Source organism: Stegostoma tigrinum, chromosome 15 (assembly GCF_030684315.1).
Source record: "Stegostoma tigrinum isolate sSteTig4 chromosome 15, sSteTig4.hap1, whole genome shotgun sequence".
NCBI lineage: Eukaryota > Metazoa > Chordata > Chondrichthyes > Orectolobiformes > Stegostomatidae > Stegostoma > Stegostoma tigrinum.
Window position 1 is genome coordinate 31,076,387 of NC_081368.1, and position 27,145 is coordinate 31,103,531.

Here is a 27,145-nt window from a genome sequence, read left to right on the forward strand (position 1 = left end):
ATTGGGGAAGCATTTTAGGAACATGATCATAATTCATAAGTATTAAGATTGTTAAGCGAAAGTGCTTAATTGGGGAAGTCTAATTTCAATAGTATTAGACAGGAACTGGAGAAATCAAATTAAGGATAACAAAGTGTGAAGCTGGACGAACACAGCAGACCAAGCATCATCCCAGGAGCACAAAGGCTGATGTTTCGGGCCTAGACCCTTCATCCTGAGATGCTGCATGGTCTGCTGTGTTCATCCGGCTTCACACTTTGTTATTTTGGATTCTCCAGCATCTACAGTTCCCATTATCTCAAATCGAATTAAGGAGGCTGTTTGAAGATAAATCCACTGATGTGGGAGTCCTTTCAAGACCAGTTGATCATATTTCAAGACCGGCATGTCCTGTTAGGATGAAAGATAAGGGTGGCATGTCCTGGCAACCCTGGGTGACAAAAGGCACTGAAATAGTAGTCAAAAATCAGAAAGGAACCAGGAAAGAACTTAAACAAGGAATCAGGAAAGTTAAAAGGGGGCTACGAAATGCCTTTGGTAAGTAGGATTAAGGCGAACCCAGAGGCATTTTATGAGTAAATTGATAGCAAAAGACTAGCTGGGGAAAGGGCAGGTCCAATCAAGAACCAATGAGGGAATACATGCATGGAGCCGAGGTAAGTGGGTGAGGTCCTTGAGTACTTTATATCATTATTCACCAATGAGAAGGACATGGATGATTGTAAAATTAAGAGATTCAGAAGGATTTTGTTGATATTGTAGGGCTTGTCAACAACAAGGAGGTGGTAATGTATCTCTTGAAAAACGGCAAGGTAATTAAGTTCCCAGGGCCTGATGGGTCTAATTATGGATCCCAACAGAGGCAAGGAAGGAGATTGCTGGGGCCTTGACAGAGATCTTTGTATCCTCTCTAACCACAGACAAGGCCCCAGAAGACTGGGCAAAGCCAAATTTGTTTTATTGTTAAGAAGGCAATAGTGATAAGCTAGGGAACTATAGCCTTGTGAGCCTTACATCAGTGTTAGGGAAATTATTGGAGAAGATTTTTAGGGACAGAATTTATTTGTATTTGAAAAGAATGGATTTGTTCTGGATAGTCAGCACAGGTTTGTGCAGGGAAGGTTGAGATTGAGATTTTTTGAGTAAGTGACAGATGATTGATGAGGGTAAGGTAATAGATATTGTCTACATGGATGTTACGAAAGCATTTGTCAAGGACCCTCATGGTAGACTGGTCCGGAAGATCAAATTGCATGGAATCCATGGTGAGTGGGAAGTTGAGAAGACAGAGGATAATTGTGGAGAAATGAATTTTTGACTGGAGGTCTGTTGTGCAAAGATCAATCCTGGGATCTCAGTTGCTTGTAGTACGTCAATGATTTGTATGAAAATGTAGGTGATCTTTTTAGTAATTTTTCAGACAACACACAAATTGGAGGAGTTGTGAATAGTGAGGAAGGTTCTCAAAGAATGTAACAGGACATAGATCAATTGGGAAGTTGGACAGAGAAATGGCAGGTAGAGTTTAATCCGGACAAATGTGAGGTGATGCATTTTGGGAGATCAAATGTAAAAGCAAAGCGTGTGGTAAATGCAGAACTCTTTAGAGCATTGATATGTAGGGGAAACTTGGGATACAAATCCATAGTTTCTGGAAAATGGTAACACAACAAGAGAAGATAATTACTAGATATTGAATATAAAAGTTGGCAACTCATGTTGCAGCTGTATAAAACATTAGTTCAGCCGCATTGTTTTTATTCATTAACGGGATGAGGACATCACTGGATAGGCAGCATTTATCGCCTATTCCTAATTGCCCAGAGGGCAGTTAAAAGTCAAACACAACGCTATGGGTCTGGAGTCACATGTCAGCGTGACCAAGTAAGGATGAGAGTTTCCTTCTCGAAAGGACGTTAGGGAAGCTGTTGGGGTTTTTCCTGACAATCAACAATGGATTCATGGCCATAATTGGACTCTTAATTCTAGATTTAGTTGAATTCAAATTCTACATCTCCAGTGGTGGGATTTTAACCCAGGTCCCCAGAACATTATCTAGATCTCTGTATTAACAGTCCATTAGCAATAACAGTAGGCTGTCGCCTCCCCATTTGGAGTATAATGTGTAGTACAGGTTGCCGAACTATAGGAAGAATTTGGAGGCTTTGGAGTGGGTGCAGAAGAAATTTACTTGGATGTTAGATAACAAGGTGTAGAGCTGGATGAACACAGCAGGCCAAGCAGCATCAGAGGAGCAGGAAGGCTGACTGGTCTAGGCCCGAAACATCTGCTTTCTTGCTCACTGATGATGCTTGGCCTGCTGTGTTCATTCAGCTCTACACCTTGTTGTCTCCTTTACTAGGATGTTACCTGGATTGGAGTACATTAGCTATAAACAGAGGTTGGACAAACTTTGTATCAATGATAATGGGAACTGCAGATGCTGGAGAATCCAAGATAATAAAGTGTGAAGCTGGATGAACACAGCAGGCCAAGCAGCATGTCAGGAGCACAAAAGCTGACGTTTCGGGCCTAGACCCTTCATCAGAGAGGGGGATGGGGTGAGGGTTCTGGAATAAATAGGGAGAGGGGGGAGGCGGACCGAAGATGGAGAGAAAAGATGATAGGTGGAGAGGAGAGTATAGGTGGGGAGGGGATAGGTCAGTCCAGGGAGGACCGACAGGTCAAGGAGGTGGGATGAGGTTATTAGGTAGGAGATGGAGGTGCGGCTTGGGGTGGGAGGAAGGGATGGGTGAAAGGAAGAACAAGTTAGGGAGGCAGAGACAGGCTGGACTGGTTTTGGGATGCAGTGGGTGGAGGGGAAGAGCTGCGCTGGTTGTGTGGTGCAGTGGGGGGAGGGTCGAACGGGGCTGGTTTTGGGATGCGGTGGGGGAAGGGGAGATTTTGAAGCTGGTGAAGTCCACATTGATGCCATTGGGCTGCAGGGATCCCAAGCGGAATATGAGTTGCTGTTCCTGCTACCTACGGGTGGCATCATTGTGGCACTGCAGGAGGCCCATGATGGACATGTCATCGAAAGAATGGGAGGGGGAGTGGAAATGGTTTGTGACTGGGAGGTGTAGTTGTTTATTGCGAACCGAGCGGAGGTGTTCTGCAAAGCGGTCCCCAAGCCTCCGCTTGGTTTCTCTAATGTAGAGGAAGCCACACAGGGTACAATGGATGCAGTACACCACCTTGGCAGATGTGCAGGTGAACCTCTGCTTAATGTGGAAAGTCATCTTGGGCCTGGGATAGGGGTGAGGGAGGAGGTGTGGCAGCAAGTGTAGCATTTCCTGCGGTTGCAGGTGAAGGTGTCAGGTGTGGTGGGGTTGGAGGGCAGTGTGGAGCAAACAAGGGAGTCACGGAGAGAGTGGTCTCTCCGGAAAGCAGACAAGGGTGGGGATGGAAAAATGTCTTGGGTGGTGGGGTCAGATTGTAGATGGCGGAAGTGTCGGAGGATGATGCGTTGTATCCGGATGTTGGTGGGGTGGTGTGTGAGAACGAGGAGGATCCTCTTTGGGCGGTTGTGGCGGGGGTGGGGTGTGAGGGATGTGTTGCGGGAATGCGGGAGACGCGGTCAAGGGCGTTCTTGACCACTGTGGGGGGAAAGTTGCGGTCCCTGAAGAACATGGACATCTGGGCTGTGCGGGAGTGGAATGCCTCATCGTGGGAGCAGATGCGGCGGAGGAATTGGGAATAGGGAATGGAATTTTTGCAGGAGGGTGGGTGGGAGGAGGTGTATTCTAGGTAGCTGTGGGAGTCGGTGGGCTTGAAATGGACATCAGTTACAAGCTGGTTGCCTGAGATGGAGACTGAGAGGTCCAGGAAGGTGAGGGATGTGCTGGAGATGGCCCAGGTGAACTGAAGGTTGGGGTGGAAGGTGTTGGTGAAGTGGATGAACTGTTCGAGCTCCTCTGGGGAGCAAGAGGCGGCGCCGACACAGTCATCAATGTAATGGAGGAAGAGGTGGGGTTTGGGGCCTGTGTAGGTGTGGAAGAGGGACTGTTCCACGTAACCTACAAAGAGGCAGGCATAGCTGGGGCCCATGCGGCCAGCCCAGGTATAATTCATTTAGTTATTGCGATGACAGAAGTCATCTTTTGAACAAGCTTTTAGTTTCCTCCTGTATTTACAGAGTCAAGGACAATTTCAATGCATGTGCACAGATAATTTAAGATTCAAATGTTTAACCCAGCCTTTTGCTGTCTGAAATATCTGGTGCCTAAATCCAAAATGGAACTGTTCAATTCAAAACAGGATGAATAGCCATTCTAGTGTTGAAGTGTGATGAACTAAAATAACTTTAATATAACACTGCAGATAACAAACAAAGTAGATTCGTAAGTCCATTTCTGAATATTGCAGTTAATTAAAACCAAACTTTTTTGAGGAATAAGAGTGATTGAATTCATGCCCTGGGCTCTTGACCTAAATGAATAATGCCAAACAGTTTGCAATGGTATTTTTTTCTGGCACAATTCATTTCGGGTCACAATTAGATGACTGGATATGCAAACTAAAATTACCATGACAACAACACGCTTACAAATATAGATTATTATTGTGTGATCTTTTCTAATATAATCTAGATTTTAGGAATCCTTATAGTTCTATATTGATCAAAATAGTAAAATCAATTAAATTAATTGTAATTGAAAACAACTTTGTACAAAGTGACAGTTCATGATGCCAGCTCACCATTGCATTCTCAAGGACAACTAGAGATAGTCAATAATTGCTGGACAGCCAGCGATGCCCAAGTCCCACAAGAAAGTTAAATAAAAATTCAGCTGCTCAGACTTTCCTTCATAAATTGCACACTGCTGACTGACTCACTCTTCTCATCTGAATTTAACTGTCTATAATCACCATATTAAAACAACACCCGTTGACATTAAAAGCACAGATTGTTCTTCTCAAATGTAAACCACTGAGCAGCTGTGGTATAACAATATCAATGATTTTTGTAACCTGTATATGTAATACAAATGCCTCCATTTATAAAGTATACAAAAGAAAATACATGAAGGCTAGTACAGTAACGATGCACAGCAAGATGTATTCCCAAACATTTTCAGTGCTCAGCATAATATAACAACAATGTGTACTCATGTCGCACCTTAAACAGAATAGAACATCTCAAGCTATCTCATAAGGAGCATTTAAGGAAAAAAATGACACGAAGCCACATAGGGAGACATTTGAGCAAATACCAAAGTGGTGTGTTTTCAGGAGTTTTAGAAGAAGAAGACAATTTTAAGTGATGGGATGCTTTAGGAAGTATATTCCAGAGCTGAGGCCTTGGTAACTGAAGACATGGCCACTGATGATGGAGGGACCACAATGAAGGATGTACAAGAGGAAAGGGGATGCACAAGCGCAGCACAGATTTTAGAAAAGATTGTGGTTTGGAGCTAATTACAATGATAGGGAGGTAGTGAGGCAGTGGTCTGATTTCAAATGAGAATGAGAATTTAAAATCAAGATGTTGCTTGGCTAGCAGCTAAACTAGGACAGTGAGCACAAAAATGACAGTGAAACAAGACTGGGTGCAAATTAATTGTCACAACAACATCAGCATGGGTGAAGGACTTTTTAAAAATTCCATTGTGCAGTTTACTACTTGTGGCTTTCATGGACTGAAATAGTTCTAAAACATGAACCAGAAATGTTGTCCTAAATGAACACAGCTCAGAGCTGGATGGATTACTTGTTTCGAGGTATTAGAGAATGGTGCAAATATCTAGTTGCTGCAAGGAATCTGGAAGTGCCACATAATAAGCTGAGAAAATACTGACCAGCAATACCTGTTATAGATGGATGTTATTTGAAAGATTTCGTCATTATCATCATTTGCAAACATCAGCGCCGTACTCACCTCTAGCGAGATTTTCAGAATAGGAAAGAGAAAACTTCATGCACTTCATAGACCTGAAATGAAATAAATCTCTGCTAAACAATATTAACTTGCAGTTACATAGTGCATTTCAAACAGTAAAATTGTCCTTAGCATTTCACAGGAGTACTACCAAACAAAATCTGATTCTCAAACATATCTGAAGAAATATTATGTTAGATGATCCAAAGCCTGCTCATTGGGGTGGCTGTTAGGGAGTGTGTACAAAGAGGACAGATAGCTGGGAGAAACAGAATCTGAGTATCTCCTGAGGAATCTGAAGATTCAACCTCCAACTGTGGAAAAGATAGCATTAGATATGTATATGAGGCCAGAATTGGAGGTGGGGAAAAATGTTGAAGAGTTGTACGTCTGGAGTAACATGAAATGGGTTGAACTACAGGCCGAGGGAGGGGTCTTCACACCTCAGTGTAAATTTGGGATGGAACCTGCTTTAGTTAGCTGGCTTAAGCCATGCTAATAACCAAAGGCCTGTTAACTGAAAAAAAATCTCCACAGGAGGGTGTATTGCTTCATTGAATGAGCTAGCTTCTAATTGAAACTATCAATAGAGAAGAAATAGCAGATTACTCAATTAATGGGACCAATAGCTGAAAGGTTCCTTGAACTTGATGACAAACATGCCAAATCCTTAGATGTGGTTGCATTAATAATAGCTACATTGCTTGTAGACTTATAAAATTCAAGGTTCTTGAGAAAGGTATTGAAAACCAACAAATACAATGTGTTTATTCAAGAAAAGAGGAAGACTGGAGAACGAATTTATAGCTTGTTCATGTAATAGCTGTCATTGGGAAATGCGAGAATTCAACATTAAGAAATCTTAATCTGGAACTTTTAGTCCAAAACAGTATAGTAAGCAAAAGTTACAATTTTAAAAAAATACTCTAATTGTTTTTAAGACCTCTTGAGAATGGGCTTTTAAGAGTTTGTATTAATTGTAACGGAATTAGTTTTAATCAGGTGATTGCCATTCTCTAGTTCATCACTCAGGGCAATGTCTTGATTGATCAGATGTCAGCATACCAGTTTTAAAATTTAAAAATTTAAGCTTGGCTGTTAATTGTCAGTCATCATTAAGTGTTGCATTCTCTATGGCAATGCCTCTACCAAAGTCCACTCACTAAATTACTAGCACTCTCCTTTCATACAGTATGAATGTTGCTTTTCTCTTTATTCTGGTATTTCTAGTTCATTGTCCTGATGAGTAGATGAAAAGCTTTGATAGAATGTGCCTGCTATCAATAATACTCAAGTTCTGTATCATCACATGATTAATTGCAAATTTCTTGAATAATGAGACATACTGGTCTTTGTAAACGTGTGACACGGACATATTATCCACAGGAAAGAAGTGTAAAAAGGACCAATGTGGCTGGCAGAAACAAATGAGAGAAGTAAACATAAAGGAGATCTACAAGTGGAGAAGACAGAGGACGAAAGCACAAATGTCAACACAAAGAGAGGAGAAATGATGGGAACTGCAGATGCTGGAGAATCCAAGATAACAAAGTGTGAAGCTGGATGAACACAGCAGGCCAAGCAGCAACAGAGGAGCAGAACATTTTGGGTCTAGATCCTCCTTCAGAAATGGGGGAGGGGAAGGGGATTCTGAAATAAATAGGGAGGGGGCGAGGTGGATAGAAGATGGATAAAGGAGAAGATAGAGGGAGAGGAGACAGACGGGGTAATGAGGTGGACGTGGAGCCAGTAAAGGTGTGTGTAGGTGGGGAGTTGGGGGTGATAGGTCAGTCCAGGGAGGACAGACAGGTCAAGGGGGCAGGATGAGGCTTGTAGGTCATTGTTGAGAGTGTATGTTTGAGGAGTGCAGGGAGAAATGTTTTTGAAAGATTCCAATGTTCAGAATGTAGTGATTGTCACGGTTGGAGCCAAAATGGGAAGGCTTAAATGTAGACAGTAGTCCATTAGGGATGATCTGGTTCCATAGGCAGGTACTAAGAAAGGCAATGTGGCTGTAGTACCTGGTTTGCTTCACGATGTGGTCAAGCAGTTATAGGGCTGAAGAGATTACAAGAGAGTTGCAGTGGATGATAGATCCACTGTGGTCTTTCCGGCGGGAGCACAGTAAATTCTTCAGGGTAGGCATCCTTAGAAGAGGCTTCACAGTTGGTTAAAATTGTTTCAGAGACAGTTGGAACTGCAGATGCTGGACCAGGGCATTGGCGTGACTTTTCCTTTCCTTAGTTAAGGGGCATAAACTTGCTTTGAAGGCAGTTTAGCTAAGGTAGCCAGGTTAATTCATAGGATGAAAGAGTTGTCTTAGGAGTGAAGATTGAGTGAGTTGAGTCTGTCCTCATTGTAATTTAGAAGAATGAGAGATGATCTGATTGAAGTGTAAAATTTTGAGAGATTTGACAGGTTCAATGTGAAGAGATTGTTTCACCTTATAAATGAGCCTAGAACTTTGGAGTAAGAGATAGAAAATTAGGGCCTCCTATTTAAAACACAGAAATAACACAAAAAAATCTGCCTCTCAGAGGTTAATCCTTGTAATTTTCTACCTAAGGGAGCAGTGGAATTCAGGTCATTGAATATGTTCATGAATAAAAGTTAGATTTTTGTTTGACAAAAGAATCAAGGATTGTGGGAGCTGGGTAAGAAACTGGAGTTAAGACTACAATCAGATCAGCCACAGTCTTATTAAGAGAAGGAACAGTTAGATGGGTCAAGTGACCCGCACCTGCACAACGCCTTACAGTTCTCATGCTTAGACGTGCCAATTACAATAAAAGATGACAATAAAAAAGGTAGCCTTGGAAATGACATCCAGAAAGAAGTTTAAAAAAAAAGTTTTCATGCATCGTTCACGAGAAGTGGATGTCACTGGCGAGGCCAATAATAATTGCCCTTCCATGACTGTCCTTGAGAAGATGGTAGTGAGGTGTCTTTCTGAAACACTGCAGTCTTTGGAGTGCAGGTGCACTCGTAGAAAAAAAAACTTAAAACATCAACATTATTTCCACTGAATCAGAAAAGGTCCAAAGGGGAGTTTTATAGACATTTGAAAAATGATTTAATAAATGATCTTCTGGTGGTACTGCAAAAAATCATGTCAGGATTGGTTTCAATAAAATAAATTGATGATCTTCTGATGCATGTTGCTAGGGTGAGGGTCATGGGAACAGGGAAAGGACTGCAAGAAGATAGCTTGCAAAAGAGAAAAAGGTATTTGTTATATCTTAGAAATCCCAGGTGATCCTGGAGTAGTAAATTGATTTGAAAGTCAAGATCAGAACTCAACAGTGTTTTTGTGCCCAATCAGATGTGGCAGTGAATGGCTTTTCCACTTGTCTAAAATGCCTGGTTAAATCTGAAAACCTTGGTCTTAAGGGGCTAATGGAGATTGAAATGCTAGACAATCTTTTTGATTACAGTCCTGACCTTCTGGCAAAATTGATTCACTATTTTAAACAAAGGAAAATTCAGCATTATGGATAATTGGTACTACTTTATTAGTCCTGGTTTGCACAAGCAAAGAGCTGGCTCAGGCACATTGGGGTGAGTGGCCCCCGCACTATTAACATCTATGGTTCATTTTGACTTATTGATTACACTGCTATGTGCACACCTTTCTGCTTGATTTTTTAAAAAAAAATTCATCTCTCAAAAAGATATAAGCCACTGCACTGTAACATTTGGCAGTTAACCCAGTGTCTTTTTTAGATGGAAATAATTAAATGTGTTAGGGTTAAAAACGTAATATAATTTACAAATAAATATCCTAAATGTTTTGGGGTTCCATACTTCTTGGCATAAACGTTATTTGCAGTGAAAATAAAAGATGTATTTATTTGTGTAACTCTGACTAAATTGACAAATTATGCAAATATACATCTGTTTTGTGTGTTGGATGTGCATTTTTCTTTTCAACATCAAAGCAAAAAAAAGTGCTTTTAAGGCCCTTGGCATATTGCAATTTTATCATTCACTTGTATAAACCATTTTTTAGGGAGAAATCTTCAGGAACATTAACATAATTCAGCTCGTTCTGATATCTTCTTATTTCTGTGAAATGGTGCATCCATCAAAATAAAATGCTACAGCACTTAGGCTATATGGTATAACTAATTTGGCAAATGGACACATTACTGGAGAACGATGATGACTCAAAAATCCAGCCTTGTTTTGTTGACAGTCAACTTAACTGCTTAAGAACTAGGTTTGGATTTGCGATCCAAATTACAGCAATAAAATTAATGAGATATTATTTGTTTTTCCAAGCCTACTCCAGAAGGTTCTGTCCTCTTAAGATCAGCTGTTACCAATTGTTGTTAAAATTTCTCATTAAACTGAACATACAGGGAGAATGAGCAATGAGTGAAAGCTATCTGAGGCAATGGTCGTCTCTCCTATAATATATCTCTGGTTTATATGGCTTTGAAATTCTCAAACTGATCAATTCATACCTATTTTTCCCTTTATTGCATAAATTATTCACTGCTAATTGAGAAAAGAACAAAAGATAGTCTAGTTTTATGAATTTTTCTTTGCATTCAAGATCCTAAGGATAGTTTAGGACCCTGCGTGCATTTGTAAAGTCTAATAAATAAATAAATAAATACTTACATAAATTTGTATTCTTCAGTTTTATGCCTGAAGGCAATTACTTGCCTAACTACAGTGAAGGCTAAGGTCCTATCCTCGGCAGTGGCAAGATGGCTTCTTTTTCTGCTTGGGAGTATGTGCCCCGTAATTGTTTCTCCTTACCGATAAGTGGCTGCCGTCTAACTGGGGTAGATTTCTGCAGACTTTTTTATTTGCACTATTTCAGAGAGCCTGGTTTCTAAAAGTGCATCTTTCATGACTAAAGAGTGTTCATTATTTTTTCACAGCCTTTTGCACATTACAGATGATGTCTGTTACATCATGATATGTATAATTGATTATCAAATCGTGTGATACTATATTTCCTCCAAGTTCCTGTCATCTTGGGATTAAAACTATTTAACAACTTCTTAAACTAATTACATTCTCACCATCTCTACCCCACAACTATTTCATAGGCTAATTCTGTGTAATATTTTCACAGTTCACTCTTATCTTCAATCACGTCCCCGGCATGATTACCTGCAAACTAATTGCTGTAGTTCTCTCATTATCCCAAAAATTGAGAGTCAGTATTCTGTGCTGGACAATTACAAGGCTCCAGTCAGAACGAAAGAACATACAAGCATGCTGTTCGCTACAACTGAACAGAGAGACTTCATCATGAAGTTGTGCACTCTGTGAGAACCCAAAACAAGTATAAACAAACCCATGAACCTGGATGACAACTCAACAATGTGACTCACCTCTTAAAGGGATATTACCCCAACATAACATACTCCAACGATAACACAATAATTCTCTTCTCCCTTTTCCTTCCAAATTTTCGATTTAAAAATGTTCACGTAGTTCCAAACGTCACATTTATGTACAAACTGCAAAACTATTTACTTAGAAAGATACATTGTTTCCATTTGATGCAAAAACAAACAAGAGGCACTATTTAATGAGTGTCTATTCGGCAGGTATCTGTTTTACACTGGATGTCTTTTTACTTTTGGTGCAGGATTCATCTTAGGGATACTGGGAACCTGACAGATAGAAAGTTTACCCCTAGGGAGAGTACTAATCGCCTTCTCCACAGGGACATTATCCTCATTGGCTACAGTAGATTACTCTGGGTGGTCTGTTGCTTTCAGGAAGTAAGATAGAGGCCTCTTGTTGAGGCGCTGTGGTGATAGCTGTTTCCAAATCTTGGGAGTGTGTTGCTAACAGCTAGTCAACATGCCTCTAATGTTGATCTTGTCCTGGGTCTGGACCCTGCAGGATATGGGACCTGTGTGGATCAGCTCTGTGACAGGTATCCACTTGTCAGCTGTGTTCTTACTTCAGGCCAATACTTGGTCACCCTGACAATAAGAGTGCATCTTAGAGACTGTTTTCCTTTGAGACAGCAGGGCTGATTGATTTTTCTCGACAATCTCATGCATTTCTTCAGGTCAAATGTGGTCCTTAGCCTCCTTTTAAACAGCAACTATGCCGACAAGTTCTGTGTAGGGACAAAGACAATTGGCTTCTTCTCTCCTTTGAAAAGGATGTGTGACAGCGCTGTGCCAATTATGTAGAGTGAGATATTACACACCAGTTGCAAAAGCTACCTGGAGTCAATCTTTCTTGCTTTTTTGACAGCAAGGTAATTTCATTTGACACTGAGTTCCATTTCTAGGACTGACCTTTGCATTGAAAATTGTGTAATGCCTTCAAATACAAATGAACTTGTCACAATGATTCTCAACATCCAGGAAAGACCTTAATTGGGATATATTAGTAGGTTAAGGAGCCTCCACGATTGCTGACATTTCCTTTAGTGCCTTATGAAGGCCCTTGCTGGCAGTGATATGCCCTAATGGCTCAACTGAGTTCTGGCAGAAGTTATCGTTTTCTTTTTTCACAAATGACCCATATGCTTGCAGCTTGTCTCAACCAGATTCCAAAAGTGATCTTAAAATGTGAGGCTGGATGAACACCGCAGGCCAAGCAGCATCTCAGGAGCACAAAAGCTGACATTTCGGGCCTAGACCCTTCATCAGACCCTTCATCACCCTCCATCCTCTCTGATGAAGGGTCTAGGCCCGAAACATCAGCTTTTGTGCTCCTGAGATGCTGCTTGGCCTGCTGTGTTCATCCAGCCTCACATTTTATTATCTTGGAATTCTCCAGCATCTGCAGTTCCCATTATCTCCAAAAGTGATCTTCCTTTTTGGAGCTGGTGGTCAAGATACCATCGAGGTGTTGTACCCCTTTTCGTCTGCTGAGGATTTGGGGCATCGACCTTTGAGATTAGGCTGGGGCTGACATGATCCCAAGGGGGAGACCTGTCAAGTGAAGCAAACCCTGATGGATCACTATCATCAACAGATGTTGGGATTCAGCAGTCACTGCCATCTGCAGGCAGGCCTGTGAAATTTTCCATCTTTGTCTCTGAGCCAGTCCATTGAAAAGATACTTCACCAAGGACAATGATTATTTAGCTGTACCTAGCACTGGAAAAACAGTAACTTTGAAGTCATCATAAATTTGGATCGATTTATCATGTTCTGAAACAGGTATTGATTGGGGTGGTCCAATCACTGGTCCTACTGGTTCCTGTACACCACTGCCCACCAACCTCATGAGTTCTGCCTCTACCTGTGGACAGATAATGTATGGAACTGTGCATCACCAAGGCTTTTGTGTTGACTATCTGGTTTAAATTTGAGTTTGACCTGGAGTGCCAAGGGTGTCTCCAAAAGCAATCTAGCAATAATTTTCCTTGTAGATCTGTTTTAGAGTCAACCAAGTTGTTCACAGACCCTTAGTTAAATTTTAGTTTCTGTAGTCATGAATGCCTAATTAAGGCTGAGAAATTTCATTTCACAACAGGGACCAGTGAGATCAGTGACCCTCTCTCACAGTTGCAGTTTTGTCAATGCATTCCCTTGTTAAGGGGCACCGCTTACTCTCTGTACGTCCTGAGGGTGATGTCAGAGTGCTTGAGTGGTGGATGTCTCAGCTTTTCGTTGACAATAAATGAAACTGCTGCCCAGTGTCTACTAGAGATATGTGATTTATGTATGGTATTCACACCTTCCTGTGGCCTATAGCATGGACCTTTCTCCTTGGGTTTAACTGGTTTTTGTTTGGCGGGGACTTTTGCTCAGTTTCCTCCAGCAGGCCCCAGCAATGCTACCTGCTCACTAACAGTTCTTAAACTCGCCTTGATGCATCAGCAATCATTTTCAAAGTCTCTGGCTTTGCCATACCTTTGGCATTCCTGATACTCCTGATTTCTTTTGTTTGGCTGTCAATGCATATACTTCGGTTCTGTGCTTTAACTGCTATCTCTATAGACATTGGAATGTTGATACAGTTTTAGATTTCTCTCAGGCAGTAGCCTTCATTCAATGGCCTCAACTCAGAGGCCGCATACCAGTCTGTCTCTTAGATTGTTACTGAAAACATTCCCAAACTCAGTGTTCTGCGAGACTCTTAAGGATTACAATGAATTGAGCTATCATTTCCCTTTCTAGGTTGTGAAATTTGAACCTCTCTGCAATTAGTGGGGTTTTTAGTACATAATTGCCCTCCAAAATAAAAGTTAGCACTTGGTATGTTTTGTTTCTTGTCTGTATGGCAAGACAAATTGATGGTGCAAATTTGGCCCACCATCTTGTTTTTATTTTGGTTGTGCAACTGGTTCTTTTTTACATTGAAATCTTTCTTAAATTCAAAATTTTCTCCTGAGGTTCACCACCTGACCAATTGCAATATCTTCTCATTAACTTCTAATTCCAAATATGGGATTATTTTTACCATTTCAAAGAAAAAAGAACAAAGAAAATTACAGCACAGGAACAGGCCCTTTGACCCCCCCAATCCTGCTCTGATCCAGATCCTCTATCTCAACCTGTCACTTATTTTCCAAGGATTTGTATCCCTCTGCTCCCTGCCCATTCATGTATCTGTCTAGGTACATCTTAAATGACACTATAGAGCCCACCTGTACCACCTCCGCTAGCAACGCCTTCCAGGCACACACCACCCTCTGTGTATCCTGCCTCTGTGCCTGAGACTTCTCATGTGGTGAGCTCTACAGCTCATGCCTTCTGTTTGTCCTTGTGTTCAATGGTTGAATTCGCTTTTTTTTGTTTGGCAGCAGATAATTTGCTCTCATCTCCCTTTTTCTCTTGCCTGGCCTGAAGACTGAAGCAGTTCCTCTCCTGTCAGAGCACGTCAGTAAGTGAAAAAAATTCTTTTTTTCTATAAATTGGTCAAATATTCCTTGTCACTAGACATTTGTTATCTTCCTAAGGCAACACAGTGCGGAGCTGGAGGAACACAGCTGGTCAGGCAACAATCAGAGGGGCAGAAAGGCGAATGTTTCGGGTCGGTACCCTTTTTTAGAAGTGGGGGAGGGGGAAGGGCCCTCTGCAATAGTGAGTGGGGAGGTGGAGCTGGACATCAGCAGTTCTGACTATCTCATGGTATATCCGTGTGTTTGTTGTCCTCCTTCATGACCGTGGTGTTTGTAAGTTGAGAGTGTAGAGGGATAAGTATACATTGTAATGTTGGTTGTTAATACAGGCTACTGTAATGTTCCTGTAACTGTAACCTGTCCGTACTCACTGTCATGGCTCACATATAAAGAGTCACTTTTTGACCATGCAAGCAGAGACAAATCTGTAGTTGTGGAGTTTTACCATAGCAATGAATCTATACCAATGGCCCAAAAGAAAGAAAACATAGCTAAAAAGAACCCTCTCAAAAAAATTCTACTTGAACCAGTGATCTAAACGTGATTGATTTCATACTTCTGATTTTAGTCACTTTCTCCAGTTTTTAATGGAAATTTTAATCATCTTATTTGGAAGAAAATGAGTTTATATCTGAAGTCTGATTACCCGACAACACACCCCTCCACTCTGCACCACGTTGCATTTATCTGACATGAATAGATACAGTTGCTGGTCTCAGAAAAGAAAAATCTAATTCCTTGCAATGTCATTTCTCATTTTGATTACCATATGAGCACAGAATGAAAATGACTATTTTTAAACTCACCTTGTAATAAGTAAAATTGAAGTATCCCATGGCTTGTTACCAATATTGCACCTGCACATAGCGGGAAATGAATAGCTCAGTAATAATTGCCACAGAAGCTGCCTTCATCGACATCAAAGCACATTTCATGGTCTAAATCAGCTTTTGTGTATTGATGTAAAAAATTTCTATTGCTGAGCCTAGTAAATGACTGAATTTGTAATTCACATTGATAGCGCACAGTCTGAACTTTAGATGGTAAAACAAATGCCCAATTATGTAAATTAAGTCTTTTCTTTTCCTGAGAAATACTGGGGATAAAGAGCCTGAAGACATATCTGACAGGAACAAAAACAAAGTTGCTGGAAAAGCATAGCAGGTCTGGCAGCATCTGTGAAGGAGAAAACAGAGTTAACGCATCAGGTCCAGAAACCTTTCCTCAGAACCGGACCCGAAACGTTAACTCTGTTTTTCCTTGACAGATGCTGCCAGACCTGCTGAGCTTTTCCAGCAACTTCGTTTTTGTTCCTGATTTACAGTATCTGCAGTTCTTTTGGTTTTTATTTAGTATATCTGAGAGTGTCTAACATAAACAAGACGAAGAAAGAGATATAGACCATTGGGCAGAAGAACAAGAGACCATAGGTTTAGGCTGCGAAGGGAAGAACTTGGACAATTATCAGCACATATTTGTTACATAGGGGATGACCAATATCTGATTCAAAATGCAAAAAAGGATATTTGTGTAATTTAGTAAATGCTTACATGCTATTTTAGATTGTAGGATGGGAGTAGACGTGGCAAAGAGTTTGCCTTGACTGGAGCTCAAAGCCAGATTCTTCTGCTTTCTCTTCTAAGTGTGGTGAGCACAAACAGCATCTAAGTGGCTACAGGTCAGAGTTTCACCGTATCATTTCTAAGGACAAGGTGCTATCCCATCGGAAACTCCTAGCTAATCAAAAGTTATTACCAATCTCCGCATCCATGCCCCCAGTTACCGGCAGATTGGTGCAAATTGAGAACCATCTCCCACAATCTTTCAGCAGGCCACTCTGCTTCAATGGTCAGTGAATCTGCTAGCGTTTATTCCAGCCAGAAAGGAGTTAGAATATTGGCGTAAAGATGCCCTTAAGTGGTTTTTAGTTACCACCTTAAGGGTTTCAATTGGTTTTGAGCCCAGACGTAAATACAGTGGAGGGAGGAAAGCTGCTGGTATCTCCCTGGTGTTTATCCCCTCACAATTATCTTCCCCTTCTGCTGTATTCCCATCGCTTCTCAAGAGGGGTGCATTACTCCCAGGTGTGACGGAACAGCTAATAACATCACTTGAGAATAATTGAGCTCAGATACAATAAACCAGATTTTGTTACAGAACTGTCAGCATTTACAGACCAACTTTGAGAATATGCTCCTGTGCAGTTAGAGACGGAAATCTAGTCGGTGATTTTGTCCTTGCATGCTGAAATCTCTCAGCCTGCACTTTATTAAAAATCGCTAATGATGTGAACTTACACTTTCATGTTTTAATTAAAGGTTTTATGTCTTGTTAAAGAGGTGTAACTAGATTTTCAAACAGTATCTTGGCTATTACAACTGCCAAAGAGCCTCTTTCTGTAATCCTAATTTCACATCTGCATAATGCGTTTTATTCATTCTGAAAATAATTCCAAAACTTTTAATATATCATTTATCTTATTTCACCTTCTAATGTGTATGTCACAACAATTCATTGTTCTGAATAAAAGTTTATGAGAAATGACAATTTTTTTTGTGTCCCAGTTTTTCTGTTCATGAGAATGCTTCAAAGGGATTGGTTGCTTAAAAAGCTTGATGATGTCACTTCTGTTGCTTGTCAGAGAGGTCATTGATTTGACAGCTGAATGAAATTAACATTAGACAAGGGGAAATCAATGCCACAGAAATTGCTTCACCGTTAACTCAAATCCAAAACCATTGAAGTTTTATGAATATTGGAAATAGAGCAGTACAACACAGGAAGAAGTCCTTCAGCCTATCATGTCTGCACCAACTATGATGCTATTATAAACAAATCTCTTCTGTCTGCACATTGTCATAGAGTCATACAACACGGACAAAGGTCATTCAGTCCAACCTGTCCATGCCGAACATAATCCCAAACTAAACTAATTCTACCTGCCTGCCCCTGGCCCATATCCCTCCAAACATTTCCTATTCATATTTCCATCCAAATGTCTTTTAAACATTGTAATTGTACCTGTGGAAGTTAATTCCATACATGAACCACCATCTGTGTAAAACTTTCGCCTCATGTCTTTTTTAAATCTTTCTCCTTTCACTTCAAAAATTGTGTCCCCAGTCTTGAAGTTCCCCATCTTAGGGAAAAGGCAACTACCATCAACTGTCTCCATACTTCTCATTATTTTATAAACTTTTAATCAGGTCACCTCTCAACCTCCTATGCATTTGTGTAAAAAGTCCCAGGCTATCTAGCCTTTCTTTATAACTCAAGCTTCGATACCCAGAAACATACTTGCACATCTCTTCTGAACCCTCTCCATCTGGATAATACCCTTCTGAGAACTGAACGAACAGAACTGGACACAATATTCCAGAAGTGACCTCACCAAAGTTCTGTACAACCTCATCATAAAGCCCCAACCCCTGTACTCAAAGGGCTGAGCAATGAAAGCAAGCATGCCAAATGCCTTTTTACTATCCTGCCTGTTCATGTGACTGTCTAAATGCCTCTTAAATATTGCTACTGTATCTTCTTCTACCAACTTGTCCTGATAACTCCCACCCTCTGCCTCACACATCTTTAAATTTTCTTCCTTTCCTCCTTAAACCTATGGCGCTTAGTATTAGGCTTTTCTACCTGTGTAAAAAGACTCCAACTCTCCATCTTATTCATGCTTCTCATGATTTTAAATACTTCTATCAGGTCACCCCTCAGCCTCCAACGCTGTTGTGAAAATAACCCAAATTTGTCCAAACTTTCCGAATAGCTCAATACAGTCCAATGCAAGCAACATCTTGGTGAACCATTTTTTCACCTTCTCCAAAGCCTCCACATCCGTCCTATAGTACGGCAACAAAACTGTGCACAGTACTCCAAGTATGGCCTATCTAAAATTTTATACAGCTGTATCATGAATTGCAAACTTTTACACTCAACTTATTGACCAATGAAGGTGAGCACGTGGAAGTCTTCTTTCCTACTTATCCACTTATGCTGCTATTTACAGAGAGTTATGGACTTACACCCCAAGATCCCTCTGTACATCAACGTTCTTAAAGGTCTAGCCATTTATTACATATTTTTATTTTGTGTTTGATCTCCCAAAATGCATCACCTCACACTTGTCCAGATTAAACTCTCTGGATGTGAGTTTGCCCGCTGAGGTGGATGGTTAGTTTTCAGATGTTTCGTCACCATTCTAGGTAACATCATCAGTGAGCCTCCGACGAAGCGCTGGTGTTATGTCCTGCTTTCTACTTATCTGGTTAGGTTTCCTTGAGTTGGTGATGTCATTTCCTGTTCTTTTTCTCAGGGGATGGTAGATTGGCTCCAAATCAATGTGTTCCGGTTGGAATGCCATGCTTTTAGGAATTCTCGTGCGTGTCTCTGTTTGGCTTGTCCTAGGATGGATGAGTTGTCCCAATCAAAGTGGTGTCCTTCCTCATCTGTATGTAAGGATACGAGTGATAGTAGGTCATGTCGTTTTGTGGCTAGTTGATGTTCATGTGGTTTGGTGGCTAGCTTTCTGCCAGTTTGTCCAATGTAGTGTTTGTCACAGTTCTTGCAAGGTATTTTGTAGATGACGTTCATTTTATTTGTTGTCTGTATAGGGTCTTTTAAGTTCATTAGCTGCTGCTTTAGTGTGTTGGTGGGTTTGTGGGCTACCCTGATGCCAAGAGGTCCGAGTAGTCTGGCAGTCATTTCGGAAATGTCTTTGATGTAGGGGAGAGTGGTTATGGTTCCTGAGCCAGTTTTGTCCGTTTGTTTGGGTTTGTTGCTGAGGAATCGGTGGACTGTGTTCATAGGGTACCCATTCTTTTTGAATACGCTATAATGGTGATTTTCCTCTGCTCTGCGTAGTTCCTCTGTGCTGCAGTGTGTGGTGGCTCGTTGGAATAATGTTCTAATGCAGCTTCGTTTGTGGGTGTTGGGATGGTTGCTCCTGTAGTTCAGTATTTGGTCCGTATGTGTTGTTTTCCTGTAGACGCTGGTTTGAAGTTCCCCATTGACTGTTCGCTCTACTGTGACATCTAGGAATGGCAGTTTGTTGTTGTTTTCCTCCTCTTTTGTGAATGTTATGCCAGTTCAGGGTATTATTGATGGTCTTGAAGGTTTCCTCTAATTTGTTTTGTTTAGTGATGACAAAGGTGTCTTCCACATAACGGATCCAAAGTTTGGGTTGGATGATTGGCAGAGCTGTTTGTTCGAGTCTCTGCATTACTGCCTCTGCTACCTTCAAGACTATCAATAATACCCTTTACTGGCATAACATTCACAAACGAGGAGGAAAACAACAATAAACTGCCATTCCTAGATGTCACAGTAGAGCGAACAGCCAATGGGGAACTTCAAACCAGCATCTACAGGAAAACAACACATACGGACCAAATACTGAACTACAGGAGCAACCATCCCAACACCCACAAACGAAGCTGCATTAGAACATTATTCCAACGAGCCACCACACACTGCAGCACAGAAGAACTACACAGAGCAGAGGAAAATCACCGATACAGCGTATTCAAAAAGAATGGGTACCCAATGAACACAGTCCGCCGATTCCTCAGCAATAAACCCAAACAAACGGACAAAACGGGCTCAGGAACCATAACCACTCTCCCCTACATCAAAGACATTGCCGAAATGACTGCCAGACTACTCGGACCTCTTGGCATCAGGGTAGCCCACAAACCCACCAACACACTAAAACAGCAGCTAATGAACTAAAAAGACCCTATACAGACAACAAATAAAACAAACGTCATCTACAAAATACCTTGCAAGAACTGTGACAAACACTACATTGGACAAACAGGCAGAAAGCTAGCCACCAGGATACGTGAACATCACAGAGACACACATGAGAATTCCTAGAAGCATGGCATTCCAACCGGAACTCCATCAACAAACACATTGGCTCCAAATCAATCTACCATCCCCTGAGAAAAAGAACAGGAAATGACATCACCAACTCAAGGAAACCTAACCAGATAAGTAGAAAGCAGGACATAACACCAGCGCTTAGTCGGAGGCACACTGATGATGTTACCTAGAGTGGTGACGAAACGTCTGAAAACTAACCTTCCAGCTCAGTGAGCAAACTCACATCCAGAACCTCAACCTGAGCTACAAATCTTCTCAAAACTCGCTAGATTAAACTTTATCTGTCCACCTTTCCAATTGATCTATATCCTCCTGCATCCTTTGAGAATCTTCCTCACTATTCACAACTCCACCAATTTGTGTGCTGTCTGAAAAATCAGACCGATTACATTTTCATCCAAATCATTTATATAACAAAACAACAGAGGTCCCAGGACTGATCTTTGCAGACCACTAGTCACAGACCTCCAATCAGAAAAACGTCCCTCCACAAATACCTTCTGTCTTCTTTGACCAAGCCAATTTTATATCCATTTACCAATGCATTAATCTTAATCTTCTGGACCAGCCTACCAGAACAGAACTTGTCAAATGTTTTAGCAAAGTCCATGTAGACAATATACATTGCCCTACCCTCAATCATGTTCATCATTACTTCAAAAACCTCGATCACATTTTTGAGACAAGAACACCTACACAAAGCCATGCTGACTATCCCTGATAAGTCCATTCTTTTCCAAATATGAATGTCTTCTCCAACAATTCTCTGACCACTGATGTAAGGTCACTGGCCTATAATATCATGGCTTAATCCTGCTGACCTTCTAAAACAAAACAACAACAATACTTTTTCTCTAGTTCTCTGAGACCTCACCTGTAGCTAAGGAGGATACAAAGATTTGTGTCAAGGCCTCAGCAATCTCCTCCATTGCCTGTATCAGATCCCAGGGACCTATCTACCTCAAAGTTTTTGAAGACACCATCTTAATATTGACATGCCCAGACTATCAACATATCACTCCCTAATCTTAACATCATCCATGTGTTTCTCCTTGGTGAATACTGATGTGAAGTACTGATTAAGGACCTCACTCACTTCCTTTGTGTCTACACATAAATTCTCTGTTTTGTCCTTGAATAAGCCTACCTGCCCCTTAGCTAGAGATAATGGGAACTGCAGATGCTGGAGAATCCAAGATAACAAAGTGTGGAGCTGGATGAACACAGCAGGCCCAGCAGCATCTCAGGAGCACAAAAGCTGACATTTTGGCCTAGACCCTTCATCAGAAAAGGGGGGTGGGGACAGGGTTCTGAAATAATTAGGGAGACAGGGGGAGGTGGATCAAAGTTGGATAGACCCCGCCTCCATCTGGGCAAACCTCATGGGATTTCTGTTCTACTGCAACTCTGTCTCCTCTCCACCTACCTTTGAATCTATCCACCTTTGATCCGCCTCCCCCTCTCTCCCTATTTATTTCAGAACCTTATTCCCCTCCCCCTTTTCTGATGAAGGGTCTAGGCCCGAAATGTCAGCTTTTGTGCGCCTAAGATCTGCATGGCCTGCTGTGTTCATCCAGCTCCACACTTTGTTGTCCCTTAGCTACATGTTGTTTTTCAAATATACGTATCAAATGCCTTGGTATCCTTCTAAACCCTACTTGACAAAGACATTTCATGGCCCCTTTTAGTCATCCTAATTCCTTATTAAGTTATTTCCTGCTCCTTTTATATTCCTCAAGCGCCTTATCTGATTTCAGTTTCGTAAACCTTACGTATGCTTCCTGTTTCTATTTGGCTAAAATATTTTCAACTTGAGTTTCTTCCTTCGTGAGCTGACAGCAGAAGTTTCTGGATCAACTGCTGAAAGCAGCCATCTTCACAGATTACCAAAGAAGTATACAACTCATGTGACTAACAAAAGCAATAAACTGAAATGGTAGATGATCTGTGCTCAAGCGAATGGAATTAAAATCCAGAACTCTACATTTTACAAGTACATCTGGAACAAGTGTGATTCAGCTGAGTGTTACAATCAAATGGTCAGGATGACATCAAAATTTATTGGTGGAGTGTTCAAGAAAGGAGAATAGCATGTTTTCATTTAACTTTAATGAGTCTTGCAGCATACATTAAAATTAAGTTTGCATTTTAAGATTTTAATGCTAAAAGTGAAACATGCAAAACTGTCATCAGATGATGGCTCTGAAATACTAATCTTTCAATGATTTAATCAAAAACTAACTTATCGACTTGACAAGAGACAAGATTTTGATCTTCAAGATTGTAGCAGGTTGTACGTTCCTCTGATGTCAGTGACACTGTTGAACTTGTTAGTTGATAATTTGTCAAGTCTGTTGTCATCAGAACTTCATGAAAAAAACCACAGAATTAATTGTACAATAGAAAATCATTCAACACTTCAGGATGTACCCGTTCGTTGAAGCAGAGACTAATCTCAACGCATTCTCTCGGCATTTTGCAAAAATTTTACTATATTTCTTCTTAAATGCATTTATTTACTTGCTTTTTAAAAGGTATTGTTGAGGTTTTGCCTCCATCACAATTTCTGGTAGCATACTCCTCACCCAAAATCATCCATCCCCTCAAGTCTACTCTGCCATTCAATCATGGCTCATATGTTTCTCAACCCTATTTCACTGCTTTCTCCGTCTAAATTCTGATCCCCTCCACTAATCAAGAACCTGTCCATCTCTGTCATAAAACACACTTAATGACAGTGTCCTCCATAGCCTTCTGCAGCAATGGGGTTCCACAAATTCAATACCCTTTAGCTGAAAGAATGCCTCCTGATCTCAGTTCTGAAGGGTTATTTCTTCTCTCTCTGAGGCTGTGCCCTCAGGTCCTCGTCTCTCGTGCTAGTGGAAACATCTTCTCCATGTTCACTGTATCCAGGCCTCTCAATACTCCGGATGTTTCAATGAGATCCCCCTTCATCCTTCTAAACTCCATCAAGTACAGATCCAGAGTCCTCAACTATTCCTCATATTATGAGACCTTCATCCCTTTTCCATGAAGATTGGTTTGCCTCTTGTACATCCACAAATGCTATATTTCATGTATGAGCCAGAAGTACCCCTTATACACAGTCTCCCTACCAGGCACTCCATCACACAGATTCGCCAAGGAACTACAAAGGAGACTCAGGCACCTCGTCAACAAGTCACCCCACTCTATCCACTCAGCCTGAGAATTCCTCAACTCCAAGACATAGGGATAGACGACGAGGAGACCATGATATCATTTGATGCCACTGCCCTAGTTACATCAATAGACATACCACTAGCAAGGGAAACAATGGCAACACTAGTAGAACAAGAGCAAGACGCCAGTGAAACCATCTCTACAGACAGCTTGCTCAAACTACTGGACCGATGCCTCACCACCCACTTCACTTTCAACATCCAAACATGCAAACAAATCAATGTGACACCCATGGGATCACTTATCTCTGGATTCATAGCATAGGCAGTGATGCAAAGACTGGAAAGGATGGCCCTTCTGCTAATCCAACCAAAACACTGGATACGCTACATGGCTGACACCTTTGTCATCATTAAATGGACCAACCTAGAGAAGACACACACACTTATAAACAACACCCTCACCAGAATAAAATTCACCAGAGAGAGGAAGAGAAGAACAAACAGCCCCCATTCCTGGACGTCATGGTTGAGTGCAAGGCAAATGGGGAACTCCAAATGAAAGTACACAGAATAGCCACACACAAACCAGGTACTGAATTTCAACTGTAACCATCCAAACACACACAAAAGATGATGCATGCGGACACTACTTAAATGGGCCACAACACACTGCAGTAACAGAACTGCACCAAGAGGAAGAAGAATACCTCTTCGAGGTTTTCAAGGATAATGGATGACCAAAAAACTGGGTCAGAAGATGTCTACATGAACAACATCAGGAAGATACTGCATGCCCTGGCACACTCATCACACTCCTCTACATCAGGAACACATCGGAACTGACCACTAGACTCCTACGACCGCTGGGCATCAGAGTGACACACAAGCCCACAAAAACCCTAAGACAACTGCTCACCCGAACTAAAGACGCATTCCCCGCTATGGACAGAACCAATGTCACCTACAAATTTCCCCGCAGAGACTGTGAGAAACACTACATTGGACAAACAGGAAGAAACTAACAAGGGTGCACGAACACCAACCTGCTACAAAAAGACACGACCAATACTCACTCCTCTCAATCCAAACGGATAAGGAGAAGCATCAATTTGACTGGGACAACACCAAAATCCCAGGATGAGCTAAGCAGAGAGAGGCATGGGAATTGCTAGAAGCATGGCACTCCATGAAGAAAGCCATTAATAAACACATAGAACTCGACACCATATACAGTCCACTATGAAGGAAAATTGGAAGTGAGGCAATCCAACTCAATGGACTCTAGAGTTTAAAAACCAGAGGGGAGAACACACTGATGCTTCAGAGGCTGCACTGATGATGATACCCACCATGGCAACAAAACATCTGCGGAACAACAAATCAGCTTGGCGAGCCAACCAACCTCAACAAGCTTTTTCTACCATTGCAGCATCACAGCTAATGTCCACACATTTACAGATGTCAGCAACTGTAACTCACTAGAAGTCAGATGGACAAATATTGGCTAGTATCTTTCTCCCTGAGTATTCATTGAGGTGAAATAAAATATCTTAATTTCTAACCTGATCGAGATTGATTAACAGAGAGCAAGAACAGGAAAGCAAACATGAGATTTTGAGGTCTGTAAAGTATTGTATTACTATTGGCAGGTATCTTTATTCACAAAATTGACAAGGCAGCTCCAACTGTTGCTTTTTAAATAATGGTATAGTAAAAACATTTATAGGTACCTGTATTTCCATATTTTTCAGGAAAATGAGAATTTCACTCTCCAATAGTACCATCATCCTCTTACCATGTGTTTACACCTGGGGTTGCTAACCAATGAACCGTGAAAAATGTTAACTTACAACTTGACAGCATAAAGTATTTTCTATTCTGTTTTATCCAGTATAAAAGAATTTCAAAAATATATTCTTCATTCTGGTCTGATGGACTGGCAAGTACAATTGCACAGAGCAGGTGAAAATATTCTGCAACAAACAGGGCACCAGCAATTCAAAAAAAACAAATAAATAAAACTTACTGACAAGTGTAAATTACAAAATTCTTATATTTTCCAGATAGATTGTGGAAGGTTTCCTTGTTTATATTCCACAACTATCCAATTTGAACCAGTGGCTGTGTATGGCTAAGCAGATGGAGTGCATCAGTTTGAGGAGGAGTTTGAAGAACGAGATATGGGGTAGGATTTGAACTCTGATGTGTCAGCAGGATGGTGGGTTGGCTGTCATGTAATTACATTCAACTTAGCAGCATCACCCTGCTCCAAGCCAGAGTCTTGGATACCAAAGCAAGCACTAAGCAGCTAGACACTGCAAGCAGTGGACACTTTGAAAATAGAACCAAAAGGCCAACAATGAAATATGATCTTCCTGACCTTTTCTTTTGGCCACAGATAATACAGAAAGCCTGCCAGAAGAAAGATTCCTCCTCCACAATGGTGGTCAAGCAAATGCAGCCTTGTCTTTGCTCCAAATGTTTGACATGTGCTGTAAGGGTGCCTCAAGATGGAGGTATCCTTTCTTTCTCTTACCTGCGACAGCAGGCTGTACCTTAGTCCTTCAGTCATCTTGGCCCACCAGCTTTGAGAGCCATTCAGACAGACTTAATTAAAATGCAGCTTCATCTTCTGCCCGCAAGTTCATTCATACGGTCCAATTAAAGCCTGGATTGTTATTCCTAATACATTGTAGGATCAGCACCCTGACTCAAAATGTCTTGCTCATTACTTTGCACAGAATGCAAGCCATGATTTCTCAAACCATAAATTGGATTTTGGTAGTAAAGGATAAACTGCTGAGGAGCAAAATGGCAAACTTTGAAAAAAAACTGATACATAGCTCCCAAAAAGCTGAGAACTGTGAAAAAAAATGCACACATTGATCTGCATTGCCTCACAATTGCATGAGTTGTATTTCTTTCAATCATACTGGACTTCCATTTCAGGATTTTTTTTTCCAAAAGCCTCACTTTTCACAGCAAAAACAAAACAGCCTAACATTGAAATCAGGAAAAAGAAGCAGCTAAAGAGGGAATACAGAGGGGCACAAACTTGTGACTTGAGCTGTGGCTATATTTCAACATAAGATATCTGTGAAGGCATGGGTGTGCAGGGTGGATAAAGTTTTCATAGTATGCAGATTGTGCAGAATGGGCAATGTTTCTTGGACAGGGAACAGAGGTAGGGTGGGTTTTTTACTCGTTCTGCAAACAACAGGGTGTGTGGACAAGGAAGAAGACTGAAATGTTTAAAAAAGGTAGGAAACATCCCCAGTGTCCACAAAGTAAGAAGACACATGGGGTGGCAAAGTCGCTTAGTGGTTAGCAATGCTGCTTCACAGCACAAGGAACCTGGATTTGAGTCCAGCCTCA

General features: G+C 41.2%; 1 protein-coding gene across 4 annotated transcripts in view; it reads right to left on the reverse strand.

The window, feature by feature from the left end:
- The window catches only part of tenm1 (teneurin transmembrane protein 1), a 2,164,854-nt gene that overhangs the window by 1,206,349 nt on the left and 931,360 nt on the right, over positions 1 to 27,145 (reverse strand). For 3 of the 4 annotated variants that reach the window (XM_059651404.1, XM_059651405.1, XM_059651406.1), the window contains one exon: positions 5,879 to 5,931. The exons of the other annotated variant lie outside the window; for it this stretch is intronic. The gene's annotated coding sequence lies outside the window, so the exon portion shown is untranslated. The remainder of the gene's footprint in view (positions 1 to 5,878; positions 5,932 to 27,145) is intronic. 4 annotated transcript variants of the gene reach the window in all.